Source organism: Hippopotamus amphibius, chromosome 17 (genome assembly GCF_030028045.1).
Source record: "Hippopotamus amphibius kiboko isolate mHipAmp2 chromosome 17, mHipAmp2.hap2, whole genome shotgun sequence".
Lineage (NCBI taxonomy): Eukaryota > Metazoa > Chordata > Mammalia > Artiodactyla > Hippopotamidae > Hippopotamus > Hippopotamus amphibius.
Window position 1 is genome coordinate 62,628,830 of NC_080202.1, and position 27,656 is coordinate 62,656,485.

The 27,656-nt window shown below is 46.5% G+C and overlaps 1 pseudogene; it reads left to right on the top strand.

The window, feature by feature from the left end:
* Positions 1–422: 422 nt before the first annotated feature.
* Positions 423–26,343, top strand: LOC130839657 (AMSH-like protease; annotated as a pseudogene).
* Positions 26,344–27,656: the final 1,313 nt, after the last annotated feature.

Consider the following 27,656-nt stretch of genomic DNA (forward strand, 5'->3'; position numbering starts at 1 on the left):
AGGGGGAATCCGATAGCACTGAGCAGGCCCGGTCGTGCTCTGGGAAGAAAACAGTGCCGTCAGATCAATCTGAGTTTGCTCTCAGGCTCTGCCACCTCCGCTCGTTGACTTAATCCCCAAGAGCCTCCGTTTCCGCCATCGGGAAGGAGGAACAGGCCTGTGCTAAAATGAAGTGCTACAGGTGACAAGGGCATACGGGTCGGTAGCACGTACGATGCTCCTGGCAGTGTTCTCCGTGCTTCACACGCAGCGACTCCCTGCATCTTCATAGGAACTCTAGCATCCGTGTCGTTGTTGTTGTTACGGGAGGAAAATGAGGCCTGGAGCCGTGAAGTGACAGGGCGGCTCGTGCCCAGGCAGGGAGCTGAATCACCCTCCCTTGCAGCGTGTATACAAGCAAGTGCCCCGCGCAGGGCAGGGCGATGTTGCCCGTCCCCACCAGCGACCCACCCGTCTGGGCTCAGACTGAGCTGTACTCTGTCCCGTCATCAGGGCTACCTTCCTAAGACCGGCAAGACGCTGGGACTAGGGAAACCAGCTAGCTGGTGACTTTGAGCCCGTGCTTTGAGTGCCAGCCGACCCCGTGCTGAGGCCTGGCTGGGTGTCCCCGTTCCGCCGCGCTCAGGCCCCAGTCCAGCCACGGGCTGCCGTTTCCGGTGACCCTCGTGCTCAGCCTTGTTCTAGTTGTCGAGCCCGCGGGGGCTGCGGCTCTGAAAGACGACAAGGGAGACGTGCAGCAGATCGCGGAGCCGGGGGAGAGCTCCCTGAGACAGCTGCTCGCGAAAGCCACACAGCCTCCGGGGCGGTTTCCAAGAGGTGCGAATGCTCTTTCAGGGCCGCGGGGCCGCCGGGAGAATTTCAGCTCAGCGATTTCATTTCCGAAATGACAATGGTTCCACCCTCGTGTCTGTGTGGTTTCCCCTTCTCTAGAGGCTTTCTCCTTTTGCCCTGGATTCCAAGGTCTGTCTGCCCTTTTTTTTTTTTTTTTTTTTTTTTCATCCGTGTCCTTGAAAAAGCTCCACAGAATGTTTCTGCAGTCGTGGGGGTGTAAGCAAATTTTTCTCCTTAAAACAAAATTCCTTAATTTCTGTTACAATGTTTGTGAGACAGTAGCAAACAATCCCAACAGCAAAATAAATATCAGTTGTGCATTTGGTAAGCAGAAGTAGGACTAAGAAAGCCAGTGTCTAAAAGGAAGGAATACCCTGGCAGCCCATTTCTTAGTGCTGCTTATGTGTAAAGTTTCCGTTGGCCGAGGCCGGAGGCACGTACTCCAGATTTCCGAGGAGGACGTTTCAGATGATCGCGTTTGTGCCAAGTATATACCCTTCCTGTGGAACCCAAGATTGTGGTTTCAGAGATGACCTAATTCCAGCAAGCATTCCAATGCCAAAAGTCTTTCCACTTTCCTCACTGGCAAATGTTCATCTATACCGAGGGTGGGGGTTTATCTGAAGTATTCACTGAGAATATTAACCACAAAACCAGAAGAGTGGCAATTTTCGCTTTAATACTAAAGAGAGTTTTCCAGGTAAAAATACCTTCAGCCCAAACATCTTCATCCAAAGCAGCGTGTTTAAGCCCACAACGTTCAACGAGAGAGAGAGAGTTATATACAGAGCCAAGTTCTCCAGAGAAACAGAACCAATAGGAGGGAGGGAGGGAGGGAGAGAGAGGGAGAGACAGAGGAATTTATTTGGAGGAATTGGCTCACACAGCTGTGGGTCTGGGCAAGTCCCAATCTGCTGGGCACGCCAGCAGGCCAGAAATCCAAATCCAGGGAAGAGGTGATGTTGCAGCCTTGACTCTGAAGACATTTTGGAGGCTGAAGTTCCTCCTCGGGGAACCTCAATCTTTTTGCTGAAAGCTTTCAACTGATTAGGTAAGGCCCACCCACATTCTGAAGGGTGATCTGCTTTACTTACAGGGTACTGCTTTAAAGGTTAATCACATCTAAAAAAAATACCTTCTCAACAACAACCAGACTAGTATGTGACCAAAAACTGGGTACCAGGGCCTGGCTAAGTTGACTCATAAAATTAACTGTCACAAGCACGCGTCGAGTCAAGCCCAGATATACACACGAGTCTCTTCTAAATATTCTTCTCCTAGACGTGGGTCTCCTATGCCTTTGCTAGTTTTAACTCATGCTAACCCTGAATCATAGGTCACAGGTTTGGGGCTTTAAAGAAAACATGGTGATGATAAGCTGCCTGGATTTACCATGTAAACAGGGAGTTCTGGTCAGTATCTTCAAACAACCCAGAATGGAATATAATAAAGACAACTGAACCATCATGCTGTACACCTGAAACTAACACAATGTTGTCAATCATATACACTCCAGTAAAAAGAAAAATTTGGTCATAGATTCCTCTGAGAAGCTCACGGGAACAATGGGCTTCTTTCTCCCCAGAAGATATGCCCAAGCAGATCCACACATGACATTTAGTGTCTGATTTCAGTGGGTCCACAGATACTGACACTCATCCGTGCCTGGACCTCAGGTTCAGGAGCCTTAAAAGATATTTCCTGAGCATCCACACAGCAGGCCCTAGGTGCCTGGGATGCAGAGAAGGATGAAGCATGAGCCACGGCCCCGCCCTCAAAAGCAAGGAGTACAACTGTTGGATCACATGGTATGATTACCTTTTACTTGAATAAATTTATTTATTTATTTATTTATTTATTTATGTATTTATTTTGGCTGCATTGGGTCTTCATTGCTGCACGTGGGCTTTCTCTAGTTGAAGCGAGTGGGGGGGAGGGGCCTACTCTTCATTGTGGTGCACGGGCCTCTCATTCCAGTTGCTTCTCTTGTTCTGGAGCACGGGCTCTAGGCATGCGGGCTTCGGTAGTTGTGACACATCGGCTCAGTTGTTGTGCCTCGCAGGCTCTAGAGCACAGGCTCAGTAGTTGTGGTGTACGGGCTTAGCTGCTCCAGATCTTCCCAGAACAGGGCTCGAACCTGTGCCCCCTGCATTGGCACGTGGATTCTTAACCACTGCACCACCAGGGAAGTCTCATTATGATTACTTTTGTAAGAAACCTCCAAATTGTCTTCCACAGTGGCTGAGCCAGTTTGCGTTTCCAGCAGCAGTGAATGACAGGTCCCGTTGCTCCACATCCTCACCAGCATGTACTGTTGTCAGCGTTTTGGGTTTTAGGCATTTTATCAGGTAGGTAGTGCTATGTCATTGCTGTTTTAATCTGCGGTTCCCTAACAGCCTGTGATGTTCAGCACGGCTTTGCATGTGTATTGGCTATCTGTATATCTTCTTTGATGAGGTGTCCATTAAGATCCTTTGCTCATTTTTGAATCGGGTTGTTTGTTTTCTCATCGTTGAGTTTTAAGAGTTCCTTGTGTATTTTGAATAAAGTTCATATAATTTTCACATCACATTCTTTTGCTTTCTTTCAACAATTTTAAAATGTAAAAGTTATTTGCGGCTTCTGAGCTGCACAAAAGCATATCATGGGCCAGAGTCAGCCCACAGACTATATCGTTGCCGGCCCCTGCCTTAGAAGTTTGGGTTTTCTCCTTACAGCCATTGTGGAATCATCCAACGGTCACGTACAGGGAAGACACATGGCCAAGTCCACACTTCATCCCTCCGCCTCTAAGGAAACGAGGGCAGGGCCAAGGTGTGTGAGGGAGCTTGGAGCAAAGACACTTGTTGGATTTTGTTGCAGTGATCCAGGGGAGGGGTGGGGATGGCTTAAACTAACAATGTTTTGATGCAGGTGAGTAGAGCTGGGCATATTCCAGAAATACTAAAGAAACAGGAGAGACAGGACCTGGGGACTGATGTGGGGCACCAGGAGGAGGGGAGACTCAAGCATGATCCCCAGGTTTCTGTCTCAGCCAGTGACTCAACGCTGCTGCCCTTCGGTGAGTCAGAGGACACGGGAGGAGCAGCGAGGGTGGGTGGGATGGGGGGCCATGAGTCATCCACGAGGGGCTGTTGGTTGTGTGCTGGTCGGAAGCTCAGAAGAAAGCTGAGGGCTTTCAAATCATCAGCTTATTAATTACAAAGCCATGGGCGTGACTGACATCCCTCCTGGGAGCGGGTGTTGAGAGAAAAGCAAAGGGAAGAAGGATGATGGCACGAGGAGGACCAAGAACAAGAAGATAGCGGGAGGAAGGGATGCCAGAAACCAGGCTGCGAACCAGGAGAGAACAGAGGTTGCAGAAGCCGAGGGGAGTGAGCATTTTGAGAAGAAGACAGATGCTGCCAAGAGACGGAATAAGAAATGAAGAGTCCGGGCAATTCACAGCACAGGAGGAACCCTAGGAACCAAGATGACACTTCCAAGCTGCCATCAAGGGGGAAAGGATGCTCAGAGCTGTTTTTCCACGTGGACGCCTTTGTGTGACCAGCTAGCCAGAGACTAGACAATAAATAATCATGAGGCTGTTGTGCTGAAACTTGTATCCCTCGAAAGGCACGGGGAAAATACACAGAGGTCAAGGCTGCATTGTTTCTAGTGCCTGCTTTTCTACTCACAGCCCACGGAGTGAACCCCGAGTGGTGTTCTTCCCAGCCACCTCTGCACCGTGGTTTCCGGTGCTGCCCCCACCTGGCATGTTGCCCGAGCCTGTTCTCCTGCCTTCCCAGAAGTCCTGGGAGTTACCCAGCAAACGTTCAGTACATTCCTTTTCTACTTGTGTCATCAAGGGTTTGTTTCTTTGCTTACATAAAAGAACTCTGAGTGATATAAGTCCCTTACCCTCTCCTGGAAAATAGCAGTATAAAAATCTCCAGGCTCTCGTTGAATAATTAGGAAATGACCTGTTTGTTAATGCACAGTCTTCATGTCAACCAAGGGAAAAAACCACTGGAGGGTGACTGCGGTCACCTCGTCAAAAGTCACAATTGTGTGGCGAGTCCAGGGCGTGCTTTAGAAAGCGTATAGGATGCGCACACGTTCCCTGATGCCAAGGCTGAAACCAAGGATATTTGGGAGTTAACCCTGAAAGAAGATGCCCGCAGACATCAGGGCCAGCCCGGGACGCAGCGGGGCAGCAGCACACGCTGGCTTTGGGGGGATCGCCAGGTTTCCGAGAACGGAGTGGGGGGTCTGACCAACAGCCCGCCAAGGCTGCAGGGGATGCACCTGGCTGGCTCTGGGCGGTTTGCCTGCGTGAGCCTGACCTCTAGAGGCAGCGAGGGCGGGGATGCTGACACCAACTTAACTTTTCCAACTTAGCTTTCGGAATTCACCCTCGATCCTCGTCCAACTGGGACCTACTGGGTTATGCACACCCGGACACGTTCATAAGCACATAAGGAACTTCTGCTAGAACATGAATAAGAGCAAATATTAAATCAGGAAAAAACCCATACATGAGAGCAGAAATCAAGCCGGGCGGGGGGGAGAGTGAGGATGAAAGACAAATATTCAAGCTGTAAGATTCTCCTCCTGGTGCTATTGTCACGTTCAAGTTTGACGCTAAGCTCCTAGTCAAAGTGAGAAGGGAGACAAGGTCCTGTACGTGGTTGTTATTGATAGAAAAGAGGAAGTGCACCCCTCTGTGGAGAAAACTTTCGTGGCCCTGGGCTGGCGGAGTTCTGACATGGGTTTTCCAACTGCGCTGCTCTCCCGGCCCCCTGCAGCGCTCTCCTCTCCCAAGGCCACTCCCTGACCTGGGTCAAGCACACAGCTCTCAGTTAGAATCCTGTCCAGGGCTTCCCTGGTGGCGCCGTGTTTAAGAATACACCTGCCAATGCAGGGGACACGGGTTCGACCCCTGATCCGGGAAGATCCCACATGCCACGGAGCAACTAAGCCAGTGCGCCACAACTACTGAGCCTGCGCTCTAGAGCTTGCGAGCCACAACTGCTGAGCCCATGCTCTGCAACGAGAGAAGCCACCACAATGAGAAGCCCACGCACCGCAACGAGGAGCAGCCCCTGCTCACCACAACTAGAGAAAGCCCGTGTGCAGAGCAACCAAGACCCAATACAGCCAAAAATAAAATAAATTTATTAAAAAAAAAAAAAAAAGATTACTGCTTAAAAAAAAAAATCCTGCCCAGGTGTCCAAGCTCAGCTTGAGGAGTTTGGCACCCATGAAGATGCCTCTTTCCTCCCTGGTCAGATGTTTTTCCCTCATTTATTTCCCTGCCCCGTTTTCCCTTATTTCATAGCACACAGCACATTCCACGCTACAATTCAGTGTGGACACGACTCCTCTGGCTCCGTGGTTAGAGTGACAACTTCAAAGTCCACCTACCTAGGTTCTGCCTTTGACACTGAGAAGCCACATAACCTTAGGCAGACCATTTTGCCTCCCGTGGCTTCAGTTTTCTCATCTGTACAATGGGAATTAGAAGAACATCGTCCTTGTTCTCTTTGCAGGGTTCCTGACACCTGAACTCATGGCATCCTCATCTTCATCATCTCCTCTCCCAGTGCTGAGCTGCCCACTGCAGTGGCCACAGGTGGCTCTTTAAACTGAAATTAATTATAATTTAAAAAAAAGTGTAAAAGTCTGTTCTTCACCGGCTCTAGCCTCGTGTCAAGTGCCACGGGTGGCCAGTGGCTACCATACTGGATGACAGCAGACCTAGAACATTTCCATTCTCACAAAGTTCTATTGGACAGCATGGGTCTACAGCAAGGACTGGCATTTATTTTTCCTGTAAAGGTTCAGACAGTAATTATTTTAGATTTGCAGTCACATCGTTGCAACTACTCAACTCTGCCAACGTAGCATCCAAACAGCTACAGATAATGCATAGATGAACGGGCATGGCCACACCCCAGAAAACTCTATTTATGGAATCTCTATGGTTTTCGCATTTCATAGAATATTATTCAGATTTTTTCAACCACTTAAAAACAGGGAAATCACTCCTAGCTTGTGAGCTGTTCGAAAAGGACGGACCATAGTTTGCTGACCCTTGCTCTAGCATTTGAGCTCCTTCTGCACAAATCTCCCGTCTCTGTATCCTGGAAGACCTATTTGTGGGTGTCCTGTTGTGCATTGGAGGGGAGTCATGCAGAAGTCACAGCCTGTGCATTTGAAGAGCTCGCAGACTATAGTCTGCAGGATAATGGCCCCCAGCGATGTCCACACACTACTCCCCAGAATCTGTGGTATCTTATATCACCTCGCAAAGGTGAGTCAAGGTTCCACACGGAACTAAGGTTGCAGGTGCCCTTATCTGGGTGCCCCGAGGTAATCCCAAGCATCCTTAAATATGGGAGATGGAGGCAGAGGAGCCGGAGTCAGAGACGTGCCATGTGAGACCTGACCAGCTGTTGCCGGCCTTGAAGATGCAGGGGGCCCTGAGTCAGGAACGTGGGTGACTTCCAGACAACGTGAAACGCAAGGAAGCAAGTTCTCCCCTGGAGCCTCCAGGAAGGAAGGTGGCCCTGCCAACACCTTGATTTTAATCTGGTGAGACTCGCCTAGGACTGCTGACTTTCAGGACTCCAGATCCTAAGTTTGCATTGTTTCAAGACACTAAGCTTGTGCTAATTTGTTACAGCAGCAACAGGTACTCATACACAGACTAGTAGAAGAGAAAAGACTGGCGTATTTCCCTCAGCATGTAAAATTCCACTGCTCGGAGGAGTCTAAACAGTCCAACTCACAGAAGCAGAGACTAGAAAGGGGGTTGCCAGGGGCTGGGGGAGGGGCACGTGGGGAGATGTTGCTCAAGGGTAGAAAGTGTCAGTTACACAAGGCAAGTAAGTTCTATGACACTAACACAACGTTGTAAATCAACTATACTCCAATATAAAGTAAAAAATTTTTTTAAAGATGAGTAAGTTCTGGCGATCTACTTACTGTAAAGCCTTGTCTCCGGCGTTAGAATATTGTGCACCTGAACACTCGTTAAGGGGGCAGATCTCACGTTAAGCCCTCTTACCGCGCACACACACACATATACATTCAACGTGTCCTTTTTTAAAAAAATATCAATTATACTTCAATAAAGCTGCTGTTAAAAAAAAAAAAAGAGGCCCAGCATGGACAAAAGCACAGAGAGTAAAGACCACAGCGGGTTCAAGAACCTATAAGAAGTCTGAGATTAGCAGGAGCTCGGTAGGAAAGGAAGGGAGGGAGGGAGGGAAACATGGGTGGAGGCAGGTCTGGGAGGCCCTCAGCCCTGCCCGAGCCTTTCTCTGCATCCTGGAATTCCAGTTACCCGTCGCCACCATTAACCCAGCGCTTAATGCAGCAGTCGTTGTAAGGTGTCTCCTGACTTCGTGGACCGGGAATGTCGGCAGAACTCGGTTGGGTGATTCCTGTGCTCCACGCGGTGCCCACTGAGGTCACTGGGTGGTGTTCAGCCAGAGGACTGGCTGGTGGGAAGGAATCAGGTGGCCCTACTCACAGGGCCTCTGCTGACTCACAGGACGGACGTCTCAAGATGCCAGACGTCTTCCACGAGGGCGCAGTCCTCCCCGAGAGAGAGTCCCTAGAGGGCCAGGTGAAACCCGCATGGCTTTTGATGACCTAACCCGCAAGTCCCAGAACTTCTTCCCACCACACCCTCTTGGTCAAACACAAGACTTCAGCCCGCCCGGTTCCAAAGGCAAGGGCCTCGAAGCTCATCTCTCGATGGAAGGCGCGTCGGAGCTCCTGGGCCGTCATTCACCTGCCACGTCTGTTACAGAATAGGGAGGTGGCAGAGGGCTTCTGTTTCTTTTTTGGACTGTGTGGGGTTTTTCTTTTACATTTTCAATATGGAAAAATACAAAAAAGGAACATTAGAAATCACCCGCAAGCCCACTATCCAGGAACGATCGCGTAGCACTGGGAAGAATTCCCTTTTAATGTTTTTGACGTTCTGTTCTCTCAGACTCTCCATATATTTTTGTACTTTTCCACTTGGGGGACTTGAAATAGGAAAGAGACATTCTTAAATGTGCATGTTGAAACATTACTTTGGCTTCAGTGTGGGGAAGAGTTTGGCAGGGAGACAGATGGGGCTGCTATTGCTACAGTGGAGGCCGTGCTCCCTCCCAGGCTCGGAGGCAGAAAGCAGGGGAGGGGGAGGGGAGACGTTGGCTGACCCAGGAGCTTCCCCGCACTTAGTTTGTTGGACAGTTTAACTTTGTACAACGTTAGAAGAAGTGCTTTGCAAGTGCAACTTCAGGAGAAGCCCAAGCCAGAAACAGGCTGGAAAACGAGCCATTTGAAAGCTTATTTCTCACTCACGCTACAGACCTACCAGGTGGCCTGAAATTTCATTCCATATTGTCTTCACACCAGATCTCAGTTTTCAAAAGTGGCCTCTTTCTAGAACATCGTGGCAGCGGGACAGAAATGCTAGCTCTTAAAGCTTCCGTGCAGGAAGGTTCCTCTCGCCTTTCATTGGTCAAAGCAGATCTCAGGCCAGCGAGGTTGGAAATGGTGCAGAGGAGACTCCCAGCGGCCTGCCCGCCCCTCCGATCTCAGCCCGCCCATCCATCCTCCAGCAGCACTGCTGTCCTTGCTGTTGTTCAGACGCGGAAGACCCACCTCCACTCAGGGCTGGCTGTTCCGTCCACCTGAACCGCTGACGGCCTTGGGGCGCGGCCCCACCTCCTTTAGGTCTGTGCTCACACGCCAGCTGCCTGTCTTATTCCAAACGCAACCTTCTACCCACCTCCAATACCACCGCATCCGATGCACATTTATCACTATATGACGTATTATATATATTCTGCTAGTTTTAGTCTCTCTGTGTGTGTCTCTCTCTGTCTCTCTCTCTCTCACACACACACACACACACAGAAATGTAAGATTCACAAGAGCAAAGTTTTTGTTTTCATCCCTATTGTGCCTCCGGTACTTATAGCAGCATCTGGTTCATAAAAAAGTGCTTAAAAAGTGCCTTTGAATGAGTCCAGGATGAAGAAATGAACACTAGAAAGGTAATCAGCACAGGAGACGGCCAAAAGATGTTGACTAAGTTATAACTGTGGCTACATGCCTCTCGCTACATAGCAGAGTATCCGGCTAAATAGATACTCATTAACTCATTCGGCTGACCTTCATTTGAAAGCTTGAGATGGTAAAAGTGTACCTGCAGGTAACACGTGTTTCCCAGCCGTGAATTATGGGTAGTTTTAGTTGTCTCTGTTTTTTGGATTTTTATGAATAGAACAGTACTTGGCGCTCTCGCTACGTGTCTGACACACATGTGACCACGAAGCGCTGGTGAAATCCACACAACGTCAGCTCTGGGCGGTAACCAGCCCAAGGACACCCACTAACACCTGGGTAGCTGGGGTGGATCCGGTGAGCGACTTCTGCAGGGTGACCCAGCGCATCGGCAGTGGGGCCGGATTTCTGACTCAAGGCTGATTCTGGAGCAGGAGCCACAGCGCGCTGTTCCTTTCCACAGTGAGGACATCTTATTCTTAGGCTATGAAGAAGGAGGGGGAACGCTTATTTAAAAGAGGAAGGAAGAAAAAGAGGAGAAGGAGGAAGAGGAGAAAGGGGGGAAGGGGAGAAGGAGGGGGTAGGAAGGGAGGAGAGAGGAAGAGGAAGAGAGAGGAAAACAGAGAAGAAGCATCTCCTTAACCTCAAACGCCTGTGCCTCCTGACACCATCGCAGACCCCAACCCAATGACTTTCACGGGACAGTCCCCTGGAAAGCCATTGAAGCTTTCAGGACTCCGTAATCATGCAGACATTGCAAAACCTGGTCCCAACATCGGTCTGACGAACGTGAAATGGATTGCGAAGTTGGCTGGTTCCTGAGAGAATCTTCTCTCTCTTGTTGATCAGTCAGCCGTTCACTGAATCACTAAACAGGTCAGACGTGGTCACTGAGCTTCAAGAATATCTCTTGAGAATCAATGGAACGAACATGATTTTTGTGAATGAAGCTCTTCCATCTTTGCAAGAATTGGGAGGTTTCCTCCTTTATCCCCACAACCTCTCATCTCCAAAAGCTGTGGATGCCGAGTGAAGCCTCTGCTTCTGTGGTTCAGGCATTATCACCATTTTACAAACATAGAGAGGGAAGTAGGGAAGTTTAAAAGGCCCTATTTCCAGAGTAAAAGATCAAAGGGTCAAAAGAGCAAGCGGTCACTAAAAGAGAAATATTTTTAGAAGGCTTAACTCACTAGAAGTAGCAGATGTCTTCTTGTTTTTACTCTGCCCTCCGTCTTTCACAAAGCAAACCTACTGCTGTATTAATACAACATAATCCAAGGACACGGGGTCACTCCGAGGTCTGCGATGATATCCTTGTACAGACGGCAATAGCTGGTTTAAGAGCTCACATGGCATCCAACCCTTTGTGGAAATGAAGTCTGTCAAGGTCTCCCATTCTTCTCTGTTGAGCTTCCCTTTGACTCTAGACAAATAGTACTGTGTGTATAAGCTACTGCTCTTCTCAGGATTTCTCCACGATGATTTGCTGGGTTGGGGGGGAATGAATTGGGAGATTAGGATTGCATATATACATTACTAATAAGAAAAAATATCAAGTTGTACACTTTAAATATATGTAGCTTATTGTATGTCAATTATATCTCAATAAAAGTCCTTAAAAATATAGTGTTATTATTATTTTCTACATAATGTAATTTTAACTTTTATTTCTTCTTTGATCCAAGATATAATAAAATTGTTTTGTTTTCATTTCCAAGTTTAAAAAAAAAAGGTAGAGCTTTTCTCCCATTTTGCACCTGAGCACCAAGAAAGCCCCCAGCCCACACTGAGCGCTCGATACACCTCGGTCTCCTTTCCCTTAATCTTCACGGCTCAGCTTAAGTTCCACCCCCTCTGAGAAGTTTTCTTCGTCAACTCTAGCTTCTATTGTCTTTCTTTCCCCAGCTGTATTGAGGTATGATTGACAAACTTAAAAATTGCATATTTTAAGGTATGCAATGTGATGTTTTGCTATTAAGTATACCTTATATAATGATTAAACCAGCAAGCTAATTAACATAGCCATCAACTCACATAGTGACCGTGCGTGTGGGGGGGTGCCGTTGGGTTTTATGTATTCCTGTCCCCTTCGTATCACCAGCACCTGGCACGTATTAGGTGCTGAAGTAATAGCACACAAATAAATGAACGAACGGCTGGATGGATGAGTCACTATGAAGACAGAAGATTATGGTAAAAGGGAAAGTTTCTGATTATTATCACCTGGGAATTTTCGAGTGCATATAACAATGTTTTCAATGTTTGGCTTAAGTTCCCAATAAGGAAAGGGAAACCTGAGCAGCCACAACATGGCACAGGCAAACGTGGCAAATAAAAAGTATGAACAAAAAGAGCAGATCTGGGAGGGGGTGGGCCAATGCTATGACTGGTAGGGAGAGACAGGCTATTAGGGCTGGTGAACAGCAGGCTTAGATTGTGTAGCCTACACAGAAATAGGAGGTGAAGCCTTAGACCTACATGAGGCAGGGAAATGAAACTAAGACCCCTGCATAAAAGCGACGTCTTTGAAGGTCTACCCCCACCGTAAAAGGGCGAAAAACTGTGCAATAGCTCAGAAAGACAAAGAAGCCTGTCTTCCTCTGAGTTCCGGGTAAAATGGAAAATTTCCTCTGAAACCTCCAGCCTCAAGTGGATCTGTATAGTAGCTGGATTGTCTGGGAACCCTTGAACAGATGAATTAACATTGTAAGTAGTCCCAGGACAATGATATCTCTAAGACAAATCGGTGCAGCCACTGTGGAAAAGAGGATGGAGGTTCCTCAAAAAATTAGCAATAGAACTACATTATGATCCAGCAATTCCACTTCTGAGTATTTATCCAAAGGAAACAAAAACAATAACTCGAAAAGATATCTGCACCCCCATGTTCACTGCAGCGTTATTTACAACAGCCTAGGCGTGGAAGCAACCTTAGAGTCCATCTGTGGATAAGTGGAGAAAAAAATAAGGAATATTAACAGAGAACGACAAACACTGTACGATATCACTTATTTGCGGAATCTAAAGACAGGCAACAAACTAGTGAATATAACAGAAAGGAAACAGACTGACAGATCTAGAGAACGAACTAGTGGTTCCCAGCGGAGAGAGGGAAGCAGGGAGGGGAGATGGGGGAAGGGAGTAAGAGGTACAGCCTATTAGGTATAAAATAAGCCACAAGGGGCTTCCCTGGTGGCAGTGATTAAGAATCCACCTGCCAATGCAGGGGACACGGGTTCGAGCCCTGGTCTGGGAAGATCCCACATGCCGCGGAGCAACTAAGCCCGTGCGCCACAACTACTGAGTCTGCGCTCTAGAGCCTGTGAGACACAACTACGGAGCCCACGAGCCTCAGCTCCTGAAGCCTGAGCGCTTAGAGCCTGTGCTCCGCTCTGTGCTTCTCTCAACAAGGGAAGCAATGAGAAGCCCATGCACAGCAACGAAGAGTAGCCCCTGTTCGTCACAACTAGAGAAAGCCCACGTGCAGCAACGAAGACCCAGTGCAGCCAATACATACATACATACTTACATACATACATTTATAAAAAACAAAAGGCAACAAGGATATATTGTACAACCCAGGGGATACAGCCAATATTTTATAATAACTATAAATGGACCATAACCTTTAAAATTGTGAACCGCTATATTGTGCACCTGTAACTTGTATAATATTACTGTACATCAACCATACTTCAATTTAAAAAAAAATTTTCAAAGGAAAATAAGGAATATTATTTAACCATAAAAAAGAAGGAAATCTTTTCATTTGCAACAACGTGGATGGAACTTGAGGGCATTATGCCAAGTCAAATAAGTCAGACATTAAAAGATAAATACTGTATGATGTCACAGTGTTTATATGTGGAATCTAAAAAAATAAGAACAAAAAACAAAAAACAAAACTCATAAATACAGGGAACAGTTTGGTGGTTGCCCAAAGAGGTGAAATGGGTGGAGGGGGTCAAAATATACAAACTTCCAATTAGAAAGTAAGTGCTGGAGTGCACTGCACCGCACGGTGACTACAGTTAGTAAGGCTGCATTGTGTATTTGAAAGTTGCTCAGAAAGTAGATCTTAAAAGTTCTCATCACAAAAATAAAATTTTTGTGACTCTGTGTGGGGATGGATGATAACTAGACCTATTGTGGTAATCGTCTTATAATGTATACAAATATCAAATCACGTTATGTACCTGAAACTAATATGATGTGGATGTGGACCTAGAGATTATCCTACTGAGTGAAGTCAGTCAGATAGAGACAAACACCATATAATATCACTTATATGTGGAATCTAAAATATGACACAAATGAACTTATCTACGAAACAGAAACAGATTCACGGACAGAGAGAACAGACTCGTGGTTGTCCAGGGGGAGGGCATGAGGGAGGGATGGAGTGGGAGTTTGGGATGAGCAGATGCAAACTGTTATATATAGGATGGACAGACAACAAGGTCCTACTGTGTAGCACAGGGAACTGTATGCAATATCCTGGCATAAACCATAATGGAAAAGAACGTGAAAAAGTATGTATGTATAACTGAGTCACTTTGCTATACAGCAGAAATTAACACAACATTGTAAATCAACTATACTCAATAAAATTAAAATAAATAAAAATATATGATGTTATATCTCAATTACGTCTCAATTTTAAAAAAGTAGTATACCTAAAATGACATTGAACAGTTGAAAGCCAAACATGGGGAAAAGATATATTAGGTAAATACTAGTCAAAAGAAAGCTAATAAAGCTCTATTAATGTTGGAGAAAAATACAGTACTTAAGGCAAAAAGATAATATTAGAAATAGAGATGTGTCACATAATGATAAAAGAGCAAAAAAGAGAAGATGTAGTAATTTCGTACTTGTACATCCCTAACCACGTGGCCCGGAAATGTACGAAGCCGTGTGACAAAGGCATGAAGGACCTGCAGGTCAGCTTAACAAGAGGAGTGACAGACCCACCTGGAGAAAACTAGCAGCGCCCGGAAGGACCGCTCAGCGGCTCGAACACGTGGAACACGTCTCCTCGTCCTGCAGCATCACAGCAGTGTTGATGACCCCAAACAAATTCATAAATCTAACTAATAAAAAACACAAAGTTTTATATTTTTGTTTTATGCTTTGATTTTGTTTTGCAAAAGTAAACAAATTGTAAGGCTCCTATGGAAAAATGAACAATAGTCTAGAAAATAATGAGGGCGGGACTGTCCCTCCAGATATTAATATATTTATTACCAAGCATGGCATGAATACACACACACACACACACACACCAGGGGCTCAGGAAAGAAAAGATCAAAATAGACTCAAACATATAGACATTTTAACTTTCAATAGAGACAGCATTTCCAGCTGACAAGGGGAGAATGAACTCCCCAGTGCACCATGTTGAGAGAACTGGCGAGTCATCCAGAAAAACTTAAGGTGCTCATGACCTTGAACTTCACAGACGTGCTTCCTCCAGGTCCACACAGGAACGGTACAGGTGCAAGAATCTTCATTAGAAACACTACAAATAGCCATTAACAGAGGGTAGTTCACTAATACATATAAGATATATAATAACGTACATAATATATAAAGATATATATTTTTTCTCACAATGGAAAAAGCAGCCATCCAAAGATGAAACAAATGTTCTCCTATGGTGAGATTTTTCATTGAACATCTCTAAAGGAGTAAAAACAAGGTAGAAGGACTTCTCTGGTGGTGCAGTGGTTAAGACTCCAAGCTCCCAATGCAGGGGGTCTGGGTTCGATCTCTGGTCAGGGAACTAGATCCCACGTGTGGACCACAACTAAGAGGTCACATGCCACAACTAAGAAGCCCATGAGCCGCAACTAAGGAGCCGGCCTGCCTCAACGAAGACCCAGCACAACCAAATAAATAAAATAAAATAAATATAAAAAAATAAAATTTTTTTTAAAAAAATAAAAACTAGGTAGAGAACAGGAAACCGTCTATATTGCATGAATGTCTATGTTAGAAAAGGAGAAAGGCAGACAGACAGGCAATCTCTGGAATGATTCACAAGAAACAGGTAAGACTAGCTCCCCCCAGGGAGGGAGGCTGGGTGACCATGGCCCCGGGTGGAGGGGCCAGGGCGGCAGTGGAGGCGGGGGAGGATGGGGACATACTTTTTCACATGCCTTTCTGTACTTTCAAATTATGAACTACATGCATATATTAGCTATTCCCCAAAAATCTCTCTTATAATTAAGAAAGGGAGAAACAGAGACTTCTACTTTCCCCAGTGTGACAGAGTAGATATCCAGAAATCCTTTGGGCAGCAAATACCTGGTGATTCTATACAGAATGTACAACCATTTTAGCCACGGGGAATGATTTTTTAACATCCTGTCTCCTAGTAACTGTCCAATAGACCAACCCGAAACATCAGCAAGAAAATACAAGGTCTGAACAATTTCAAAGACTGATCTGATGAACGTATGGAGAGAGCTCTGGGACCCAACAGTTAGTGCATCAGAGTGTTTTTAAACACGATACAACGTGTACCAGGATGGACCAGGCCCCCCCAGCACAAACACACGCGCAGATGCATTGGGCTAGGAGGAAATCAAGTGACCCCCAAACAAACACGACGTCATCATCTTCTCTGTAAAATCTGAAATCCACTTTAAAGATAGGAAGAACAAATAAAAACTTGACACATAGAGATTTTTTAGTATTCCTAAATATACGTATACATATATAAATACTAAAAAAGTAAAATTTTTAGTATTCTTTTAAATATTTAGACACACACACACACACACACACACATATATATATGTGACCATAATGGAAATTAGAAAATGTTCTGACATCAGCAGGATGACAAGACTATGTATTGAAACAGCTGGGCCGCGGCTAAAGCAGGACTTAGAGGAACTGTTTCGCGTGACACCCATTCTGCTACTTTGCCTGCTTTATTTGCTCAGTGTTATGCTTCTTGAGGTTTTTTGCTGATTGATAAAGATTATCTCATCTAAGGGCTGTGCAGAGACATAGGATATGCAGACCTGACTCCCAGGAAATTCTTGCCATGTTTCTACAGCAAGTGTGCTATTTGTTGGAAGTTTTTGGTAGATGCCTTTTATTAGGTTAAGGAAATTCCCCTCTATTTCCAGCTGGCTGAGAATTCACATCCTGAATGAACTGGAACGTATCAATCGACTAGAAGATCTATCAAGAGGGTTACATTCCCCTCTTTGTCCATTAATATGTTAAAATTGCATTAAATGTGTTCATTGATCTTTGAGTGTGAAACCGTCCTCTCATTATGGAAATAAATCCAACCTACAAAAACAAATCCAAAACAATTAACCTATGGCAATAAGAACATACATATGGATAGTTACCTAAAATGGAAATGGATTAAATGCTCCAACCAAAAGACACAGACTGCCTGAATGGACACAAAAACAAGACCCGTGCGTATGCTGTCTACAAGACACCCACTTCTCATCTAGGGACACATGCAGACTGAAAGGGGGGGGATGGAAAAAGATATTCCATGCAAATGGAAATCAATAGAAATAAACCGGATCTGGATTTTGTAATTTTTACAAAAAGATCATTTAAATGTTTTATGTACTTATTTCACCGAATAGGAAGACTTGGGGGTTGCGATTTTGAATGTTGGTGCTCTTGGCTTTTTATCTGAGGAGCTGATGGAGAGGCCTTGATGCGGGGCCACTGTGAGAGCAAGCACCTGACATCCTGCTCTGCTGACACCTCTTCATGCGACCGGAGGCAGCCCTGCCTGCCTGGTGCCAGCCTTCCCACTACGCCCGATGGCAGGCAGCCAGAGCTCAAGCAGCCCCTGGGGCACCGCTGTGCAGGGCAGCCAGCCCGTGGCTCCTCCTGCGTGCACACACACGCGCGCGCACACACACACACACACACACACACACACACACACAGCGTGTTCAATGCAGGAAATAACCTTCTGTCAGCATCCTCTTCATTCGTTAGCAAGCACACCTCGTCTTTCTAAAAACAACCACCAAAATGACAGCTGACCCCCTACCTTTCCAAAAACTTAGCCCCAGGAAAAAGCAGAGTTGATCTGACTTAATGCTTGACATTTGGCAATTTTTCAAGCTTACCATTTTTCAGCTGAATTGGAGATGCTGATAGTTGTGTCTAATACAAAAGGAATGCTATAAAAATGTAACCATTAACGGCGTTGGGAAGATTAGCAAGGGCCCGCATATTACCAGTGAGCGGCTGGGCACTGAGATTGCGAGGCACCATGCGTTTCTTTCTTGCAGGGTTCCTTTTCTTGTCAACAAGTTCTCAAATTGAACAGTTAAGATGTGCCCGTGTTTAAAAAGCAAAACAAAGATTTTAAAAATTAAAAAAAAAAAAAAGCCAAACAGTGGCAAATCCTACAAATAAAAGAGTAAGCTCCCGTCCACTCCTTTTTTTTAATAAATTTATTTATTTATTTATTTTATTGGCTGTGTTGGGTCTTTTTTGCTGTGCGTGGGCTTTCTTTTTAGTTGCAGTGAGTGGGGGCTACTCTTCGTTGTGGTGCACGGGCTCCTCATTGCTGTGGCTTCTCTTGTTGCGGAGCACAGGCCCTAGGCGCGTGGGCTTCAGTAGTTGCAGCACATGGGCTCAATAGTTGTGGCTCATAGGCTCCTAAAGTGCAGGCTCAATAGTTGTGGCGCATGGGCTTAGTTGCTCCGCGGCATGTGGGATCTTCCTGGAGCAGGGCTCAAACCCGTGTCCCCTGCATCGGCAGGCAGATTCTCAACCACTGCGCCACCTAGGAAGCCCCCACTTCCACTCCATTTCCCCTAATCTCCAAGGCTTTTGGAATGGGAAGCAAAGTTGAAATCACCCCCCTTTCCAGAAATCAGTGATGCGTATCCAAGAGACACAGGCCAATTGATGGGTACATTTATTTAATAGATCAGGAGAATCTGTTCTGTGTAGTCTGAGTTATTTATGTGTAAATTTGTACACTAACAATTTTAATGTTTCCTCTGATGCCTGCTGTAACTTACGGGGATCGTACAAGAAACTGAAACTTGCTCCTGCAGAGTAATCCTCAAACTTCAAAAAGGTTTACAATCAGGCATTTGATGAAAGCAGCTGACATCACTTTCAATCACATCGATTAAAAATAAGGTTACTAAAAGCATAACATTTGACAACCGCATAAATGAATTAGCAGAAAAGTGAGCCAGGAACTCCTGAAGACCAATCAGTGTATCACAGCAGCGAAGCACTGCGTGAGATACACTCCAGCCCCAGATGGTATTGTTTGCTGTTTGTACGTCATGTTGCCACCCGTGTATTTTTCTTATCACCATTACGTTTTATTGATTGATTGCTTGATTGATTGGCTGCACTGGGTCTTCGATGCTGCACATGGGCTTCCTCTAGTTGCTGTGAGCGGGGGCTGCTCTTCATTGCGGTGTGCAGGCTTCTTATTGCAGTGGCTTCTCTTTTTGCGGAGCACGGGCTTTAGACACGTGGGCTTCAATAGTTGCGGCACACGGGCTCAATAGTTGTGGCTTGCAGGCTCTAGAGCGCAGGCTCAATAGTTGTGGCACACAGGCTTAGTTGCTCCGCGGCATGTGGGATCTTCTCAGAGCAGGGCTTGAACCCGTGTCCCCTGCATTGGCAGGCAGATTCTTAATCACTGCGCCACCAGGGAAGTCCCCCATTACGTTTTACAACTAATAAAATATTTTTAAAGGAAAAAGCTTTATAGTTTAGTGCCTTAAATCATACTTTTTCTTGCTTTTGGAACAAAGGACCCTGCATTTCCATTTTGCAGTGGGTCCTGAAAATTATGCCGCTGGTCCTGGATAGAAGCTTTGTTGTGCTGTGAAGACTCTCAGGCCCAAGCCAGTGTGTCTGAGCAGAGAGAGGAGGAAGGTTCTTGGGCATTCGTCCTGGGTCCCCTAGAAGATGGGGGAGAAAGATGGAGGGTGAGGGGAGAGAGGACAGTGGTGGGGAAGTCTCTACCCAGCCTTGTCAGAGTGAGGACTGGTGAGCTCCCAGAGTAACGGAGGCTGGAGAAACTGTCAAGACAGAAGCCATCCCTTTTGTTTTCTAATTTAATTCTTATTTATAGTAGTGTATAGTTGATGTACAATGTTGCATTCATTTCAGGTGCACAGCAAAATGAATCACGTATACACATACATATATCTGTTCTTTTTCAGATTTTTTCCCTAGATAGGTTATGACAGAGTACTGAGTAGAGTTCCCTGTGCTCTACCGAGGTCCTTGTTGGTTCTATATTTTATATCTAGTAGTGTGTATGGGAGAAAAAAAGACAGAAGCTACTTGAAGGGCCCCACCTGCCACCCACCAGTGCAGCAGAAGACAGAGGCTGTGGATGGCTGCTGGGGGAAGAAGCCTAGGATGAGAGCCCTGGGAGGTCAGCCAAAGAGCACGTCACCCAGATCAGGAAGCAGGCAGTGCCGGGGGGCCCACGAGAGCCCTCTGAGTAACCACAAAGGGGGCCCGTGAGAGCGACAGGCTTTTGGAGGCATTTGGAGATGCTGCCCTAATGGGGGAGAGGGTTGGGGCGGGGAGAAACCTACAGGGATGTCACGGACCCAGATTTCACCCCAGTCCCCTAATCTCTCCTGGTCTCAACGCAGAAGAAGTTGGAGATGGAGTGGGGAGCAGGAGGTGGGGAAGGAGGAAAGGTAGAGATGGTGGTTTTGGATTGGCTATGAGAGGGACTCGTTCTACTCTCTGGAAGGACCTGAAAAGTTAGGGAGCTGCCCAGACGATACCTCAAAGTGTGCATATGCGGGAGGAAGGGACCAGGGTCACAGATTGTCCTCTCATTGAGTTCACGGAAGACACATTACCTGTGCACATCAAGACACACTTTTTTTGATTAGAAGCAGACCTTGCACTACCTTATTTTTTCATAGAACGCTTCTCAGGGATGGTTCCATGTCAGTACCTGGAGAAGCGCCTTCCTGTTTCCAATGACCACATAGTCACCCATCTATCCACGGGCCAAAGTTAATGTAACCTGTCTTCTATTGATGGATATTTGTTGCTCTTCAGTCTTTTGCTGTAGATGTATTACTTATCAAACCAGGAAAAAAAAGCATTGACTTCTTTTCAGTTACACATAATTGAAAGAGAAAGGAAAAACTGTATTTTTAAAATTCTTTGATTCATTTATGCAAAACAAGGTTGGTTTGTACAGTGAACTCTCCATTGTTTCTGGGTTTTTTCTTCCCGTGGGGTGGTAACCTAGCATGTGAGGGTAAAAGAGCATATGCTTTCGGAGTAAAAGAGTCATCACTCTGTCACTCGTCAGCTTGGGGACCGTGGATACGTTGCTTAGGTTTTCTGAGCTTTCCTTTCTTTGTCCAGAAACGAGGCCAGTAATTCCCACCCGGAAGTGTTGTTGTGAAGAGCAGGGAGTCTTGGGAGAATACGGAGCATGCAGTAAAGGCTCATGTTTTTATTATTGATGTTTTTGTTTCTGTGTGAACGGGTCAGAGAGCGATCAACATTGACCTTCGGTTCACTTTTCCATCATTCAACCCTCACTGTGCCTCCTGGCCGCCTTTGGCAAGGACATATTTTTGAGGAATAGAGTTTTATAGTAAGCTAAGCAAAGGATGTTGAAGAGGAAGATATAGTGTTTAAAGGTGATGTAGTTCAAAGGCAAAGAAAAGTATTCCTCTCCATTAAAATTGTTCATTTCCTCTCGAAATGTGCTTCAGGGATCTCTGCGGCTACTCAAGAATCTCCTGAGGCACCTGTGAATTCAAAACTATTTTCAAAATAACGCTAAGGAATGCCTCACCTTTTTCACTCTTGTCCTCTCGTAAGTGCACAGCGGGGTTTGCCGAAGGCTACACGACACGTGATGCCACCACATGCTCAACGCAGAAGCCGCTGAGAGAACCCAGCTGTCTTCTGTTAAGCCAGACACTGAAGGGGTTTGTAAACATGTAAAACAATGCCCCTCCTCCCCATGTTTTGTTCATTTTGGAAACAGGAAAAAAAATATGGCATTAATGTTAATATATGATGGGTTTATTATTTTTAATGAGTCAATTAACAAATATCCGTTTCCATCTCTATGGCACCGAATCATGATAGATGTGCCCCACACTATTTTTAATGAATCAATTAACAAATATTCTGAGCTCTTCTCCGTTTGCACCTCTATGGCACCGAATCATGATAGGTGTGCCCCACACAAACACTGGCCCTGTGGGGTTCTCAGGAGTTGCTGAGTGCCAAGGGGATCCAAAAAGTTCGAGAGCCACTAATACAGTTAATTGACGTTTGGTCACAATACTGATTAACTGTGGACGCATCATTGTCTGAGAGAGACCAGAAACGACACTGATGACGCGTTCCTGGAACGCTTGACTATAACTTATAAATTTATAAGTTTAATTAATGACTTTTATATGATGTTTAAATTATTGACTCTGTAAGTCAGTCATGCAGCAAATATTTCATGAGCTCCTACCACGTGGTCAAGCATTGCTCTAGATGCTAGGAGGAGACCCTGCTCTCTTGGAGTTTAACCTTCTAGCTGGAGGTGATGGGCAGTAAACATGCAAACAAACAAACAAGATCATTTCAGGTTGCGGTAAGTGCTCTGAGGGAAACACACAGGCTAATGGGATAAAAACCCCGGGGGCTGGAAGGCATGGGGCTACTGTGCACGGGAGATTACAGACCTGGGTCAGGAAGACCTCAGCATCTATGCTATGTTCATAGACCGGGAGACCAGGAGAATGGAAATGAACAGCCGTCCAAGGACCAAATGGTCCATGCATGAAAGGGTGCAAAACAAACGACTCCTGTCCTTGGTGTGCAGCAAGTCCCTTTTTAAAGAACACCTGTCTCACCACGCCCTGGGGGCTGCTGAAGCGGGATTCTTCCGAGGGCTCAGGAGACAGAGATGCCATCAGGGATGCCATCGGAGTGCGTGTGGCTGAGCCGTGGAAGTCAGAGGCAGGCAGAGAATTCCAGAGAGCGAGGTCAGGCCAGGGTCATCTGTAGATAGAGGCTGACTTAAACCCCCAAGTGTGGGAATAGATCCCTGGGGAGAGAGCAGAAAGGGAAGAACTGAGGGCCTGGGAAATTGCCACTTTCAATATTTTAAGATACGTCTTGTCCACTCGATGTCTTCCCTAAAGGCTCTTAAATAACCTCTGGAACCAAACTTCCATAGGAAATTGGGACCCCACCAAAGGATGTTTCTGACCTCAGAGAAATCATGAAATGTCTAAATCACGCCCACTTCAGATATGCAGCCATGAAAACTCTCAGTCGTGTTTTTGGAAAACACACCAGCTTTTTAGCCCCTGCGGTATTTGCAATCAATAAGGAAAACAGACGATCCTGGGGATATTAGGCACCAAAATAAAGCGGGGCACTTAGTTTCAGCCAATGAGCATTTGACAGTTCACATTTCCATTTATAACAGAGGTCCTCACTCATCAGCAATGTGTGACTTAGAGCTGCCCTGGCCAGCTCAGCATGCGAGCCAGCCTCCCTCCCGGTAGTGTAACTAAAGATAAAGGAATACTCCAAACATCAAACCAGGACACTTCATTCCAGCTCTCCACCAACTGACGCATGTTCTGTTACACGTTACCTGCTCTCCTGGCTTCAGCCACTACCTCTTCGCCAATGATCTGCTTCTCTCTCTCCATCCCATATTTCTACGCTATGGCTGGGATACAGGCATTAGCCGCCTCTGAGATGTGCCTCTAATATGTTCCCTCTTTGATGTCACGCAGTATCTTTGGTTCAAAGGAACCGAAGCCTTTGGTCCCCAAAGCTGTTTGTCCTCCTGTATCAGCCGTGATTGGCACCACCTTCCACCCTAACGAGAAACCTGCAGGGCGGAGATCCCCCGGCTTGTCTGAGGAGTACGTTCCAGCATGTCTGGAGAACCAGTGGTGCCTCAAGAGGACCGACCTAGAGAATAAAAGATCAGAATGGAAAGAACAGGCCAGAGATGGCAGCCCAGAACCTGCTTCAGATACGGGTCCCTTGACTTGGCCCCATGGATTCACATTTGTTTACATGTTGAAGCTGAACGAATTTCTATATGATACAAAGCTTTGTTGCCCAAAGTGTGACCCAGAATAGCTGTGGGAACCTTGAGAATATAGCACAGCTTTGGCTCAGCTGGGGGCCCCAGCACTGCTTGGATGTCCCAGGCGTTTGGAACTCCGCAGGCAGGGCACAGAACCTCAGTGTTCCTCACATCCACGGGGCCTGCCACAGTAACTAAAAACAAAACAGAACCAGAAAATAGCAAGTGTTGGCGTGGACGGGGAGCAATTGGAGCCCTCGCGCAATGCTAGGACTGTACAATGGTGCAGCCTCTGCGGAAAATGGTTTGGCAGTTCCTCAAGGTGCTGAACGTAGACTTACCATATAACCCGGCAACTGCACTCCTAGGTCTATACCCACGAGAACTAAAAACAGGGACTCAAATAATTACATGCACACACGTGTTCGCGCAGCACTGCTCACAGTAGCCAAGAGGAGCAAATCAGCTGATGCATGGATGAACAAATTGTGTACACACTCAACGGAATATCCTTCAGCCATGAAAGGAAATGAAGTACTGTACACGCTCCGATGGGTGAACCGTGAACATCTTATGCTCAGCGAAAGAAGTCAGACACAGAAGGTCACATATGGTAGGGCCCCCATGTGTATGAAATATTCGGAATTGGTAAATCCACAGAAACAGAAAGCAGACTGGCGATGCCAGGAGATGCGCACAGGGAGGTGGGAAGTAACTGCTTAACGGTCCAGAGCTCCCTTTTGCAGCAGTAGACTGTTCTGGAACTAGATACAGGGGGCGGTTGCACAGTAATGTGAATATACTAAATGCCACTGACACGTTTGCTATAAAAAGGTTAATTTTGGAGCTTCCAGGTTGGTGAACACGTGGAGGTGCTGGGGGAGCGGCAGGTGGGAAGGGTCCGGGAGCTCCGAGCGCCTTCCCACATCCCTCGCCCTCAGCATCTCTTCCATCTGCCTGTTCCTGAGTTACATCCTTTTCTAATAAACCACTGATCTAACTCTTGTGGCCCACTACACTTCCGGTTAGACTGAAGCACCATGATGAAGTAATTGAGAAGAAGCAGCGAACACCTTTATGTTGTAGACAGGACAACACGTATCAGAAATTTTCTGTGAATTCTGGGGGAAAATGTAGCTGCTATCTGTGCCTGGCAATGAGATGTTTCCCTCAGCCCGGAAGCATGGGTCCGTGTTCTAGGCAACCTTAGCCGTAATACTGCCATCAAGAAAGATATCACTCCAGGCCACTCCTTTTTTTCTGGTAAATTTTTAATTGAAGTATAGTTGATGTACGATATTGTGTTAGTTTGAAGTGTACAGGAAAGTGATTCAATTATACATACGTGTGCATATATATATATGTAGATATATATTCTTTTTCAGATTCTTTTCCCTCGTAGGTTATTACAAAATATTGAGTATCGTTTCCTGTGCTGTACGGTAGGTCCTTGTTGATGATCTATTTTATATACAGCAGTGTGTTTATGTTTATCCCAACCTCCTAATTTGTCCCTCCCTCCTTTTCCCCTTGGTAACCCTAAGTTCGTTTTCTGCCTGGGGGTCGGGGGCACTACTTCAGATCTGGAATAGAAATGAGGAGGACGGCATTCGTGGATTTGGGAGAAAGAAACTTGGAAAATGCCTTTGTTCTTCAAAATCACTTTATTATCTCGTTTGTAGAAAGGCTTCCCAGGGGTTAGGACCACCAGCAATACGGAGTACCCGAAAAGCGGGATATTATGAAGAAACCGAGGCGATGGCATTCCCAAGGACGGAGGAACTGAAAAAGGACCTTTTAAAGAACTAGAACGTGGAATACCAAGACTATTCGCAAAGCAAAACAAATATAAAGCTGAAATTTTCAAAAAACGGAAGCATCTGAGATTTTTAGAGACAGAAAGGAAGCAAACTGCTCAGGTGGGCCAGCAGACGCTCGCGTGGGAGCAGGTTCTGGTGTCCGAAGGTCAACTCGAGAAGCAAGAATTAGCCCAAGGTCACAAGGGGAGCCCGGAACCGCACACCCCCAGCCCCCCACCCCCCCCACCCCGCTCCGCGGGGGCAGATTCACGAGCAGATTCACGGGGCTGCTTGGCCCGCTCTCCACCGCACCAGAACAGCTCCTTGCTGACGTATCCACCGATCAGCCCAATAAAGTGATGCGATCAATTCCGCTCGCCAGTGCCCTCTCGTAAACAGGGCCTTGTAGCAGCCGCTTATCTAATGTGCGGCATCTAGCGGTTGAAAGGCTGCGATGCACAGTTTATCAAGAGATCTCAGCCACCCATTTCTGCAGCTGGCAGATCTCACACCGCGAGAGGAATGGAAACCCGTGGAAACGGACGCAAGGTGAACTCACTGTCATTCACGTGGTCGTGAGGAAGCACTTTGTGGGACAGGACGGTTGCCACACAGAGAAAGTGGAAGACTTACTCCGCGTTCAGGGCCAACAGGATGGATCCAGACACCTCGACCCGAACTGCAGTCTCGTCCAGCGCTGGTCTTGTTCACCAAAGTGTAAAGACAGGGACATCTTCAGGCTCACCAGCGCAGCCGGCCTGCTTGGGGTTTCTGCTCGTAAAGAGAAGGGCTTTCATCCACCAAGGACCCCAGGCCTCCCCGTCTCTGCAGGCACATTTGGGAAATGCCATAAACATAATTGGGCCCATCGGATGTGACACGTTCCAACAATTAGCACTGCCAACACCAGACACCTAGCCGTGAACGTGTGGTCACCGGATTTTTGTAAGATGATTCCAGAAATGGCTGGTATTTTCTAAGTACACATTTGTAGATCAGAAAGTTTGGTATTTATTGTTCATGTACATTCTGAAGTTTTCTTTTTGGGCTGCTCTGTCTCCAGAGAAGTCACAAAGGTGTTAAATCTATGTCTATTAATATATCCAAATACTGTGACCAGAAAATAAGTTGTGCTGCAAATAAACAGAGGGGTTGAATGTGACTTTCACCTCAATTAAAAAATTAATCAGACTTCCCTGGTGGCGCAGTGGTTAAGAATCCGCCTGCCAATGCAGGGGACCCGGGTTCCATCTCTGGTCTGGGAAGATCCTACATGCTGTAGAGCAACTAAGCCCGTGTGCCACAACTGCTGGGCCCACGTGCCGCAACTACTGAAGCCCGCGTGCCCTAGAGCCCGTGCTCCGCAACAAGAGAAGCCACTGCAATGAGAAGCCTGTGCACCACAACAAAGAGCAGCCCCCACTCACCGCAACTAGAGAAAGCCCGTGCACAGCAACGAAGACCCAACACAACCAACAAATAAAATAAAAATAAATTTAAAAAATTAATCAATGTAGTTCACCCGATTAACCTAAGATCAGAGAAAACAAATGGCCATTTTACTAAAAGCAGAAAAACTACGGGAAAGGAAAAACAAAACTTCGGTGCTGTCACAATGGACATCAGCATGTGGTTTAATTGGCCGCTGAGTCCTGTAACTTCGACCTCCCTCCCCAGCTGTCCCCCAAGTTTGGGTCTCTTCACCTCCAGACGGGATCAGCGGACCAGCCTCCAGCCTGATCTCTGCCTCTATGTACTCGTGCCTCTGCTCTGTCCTCCACTCCTGCAATGAGCCTTCGAAGATGCACGTCTGATTTTGCGAATCACCTTTGCTTACACTCTCCCTGCTGCTCAGGTGTGCTGAGGACATCCACGTTTGCCTAGAACCAATC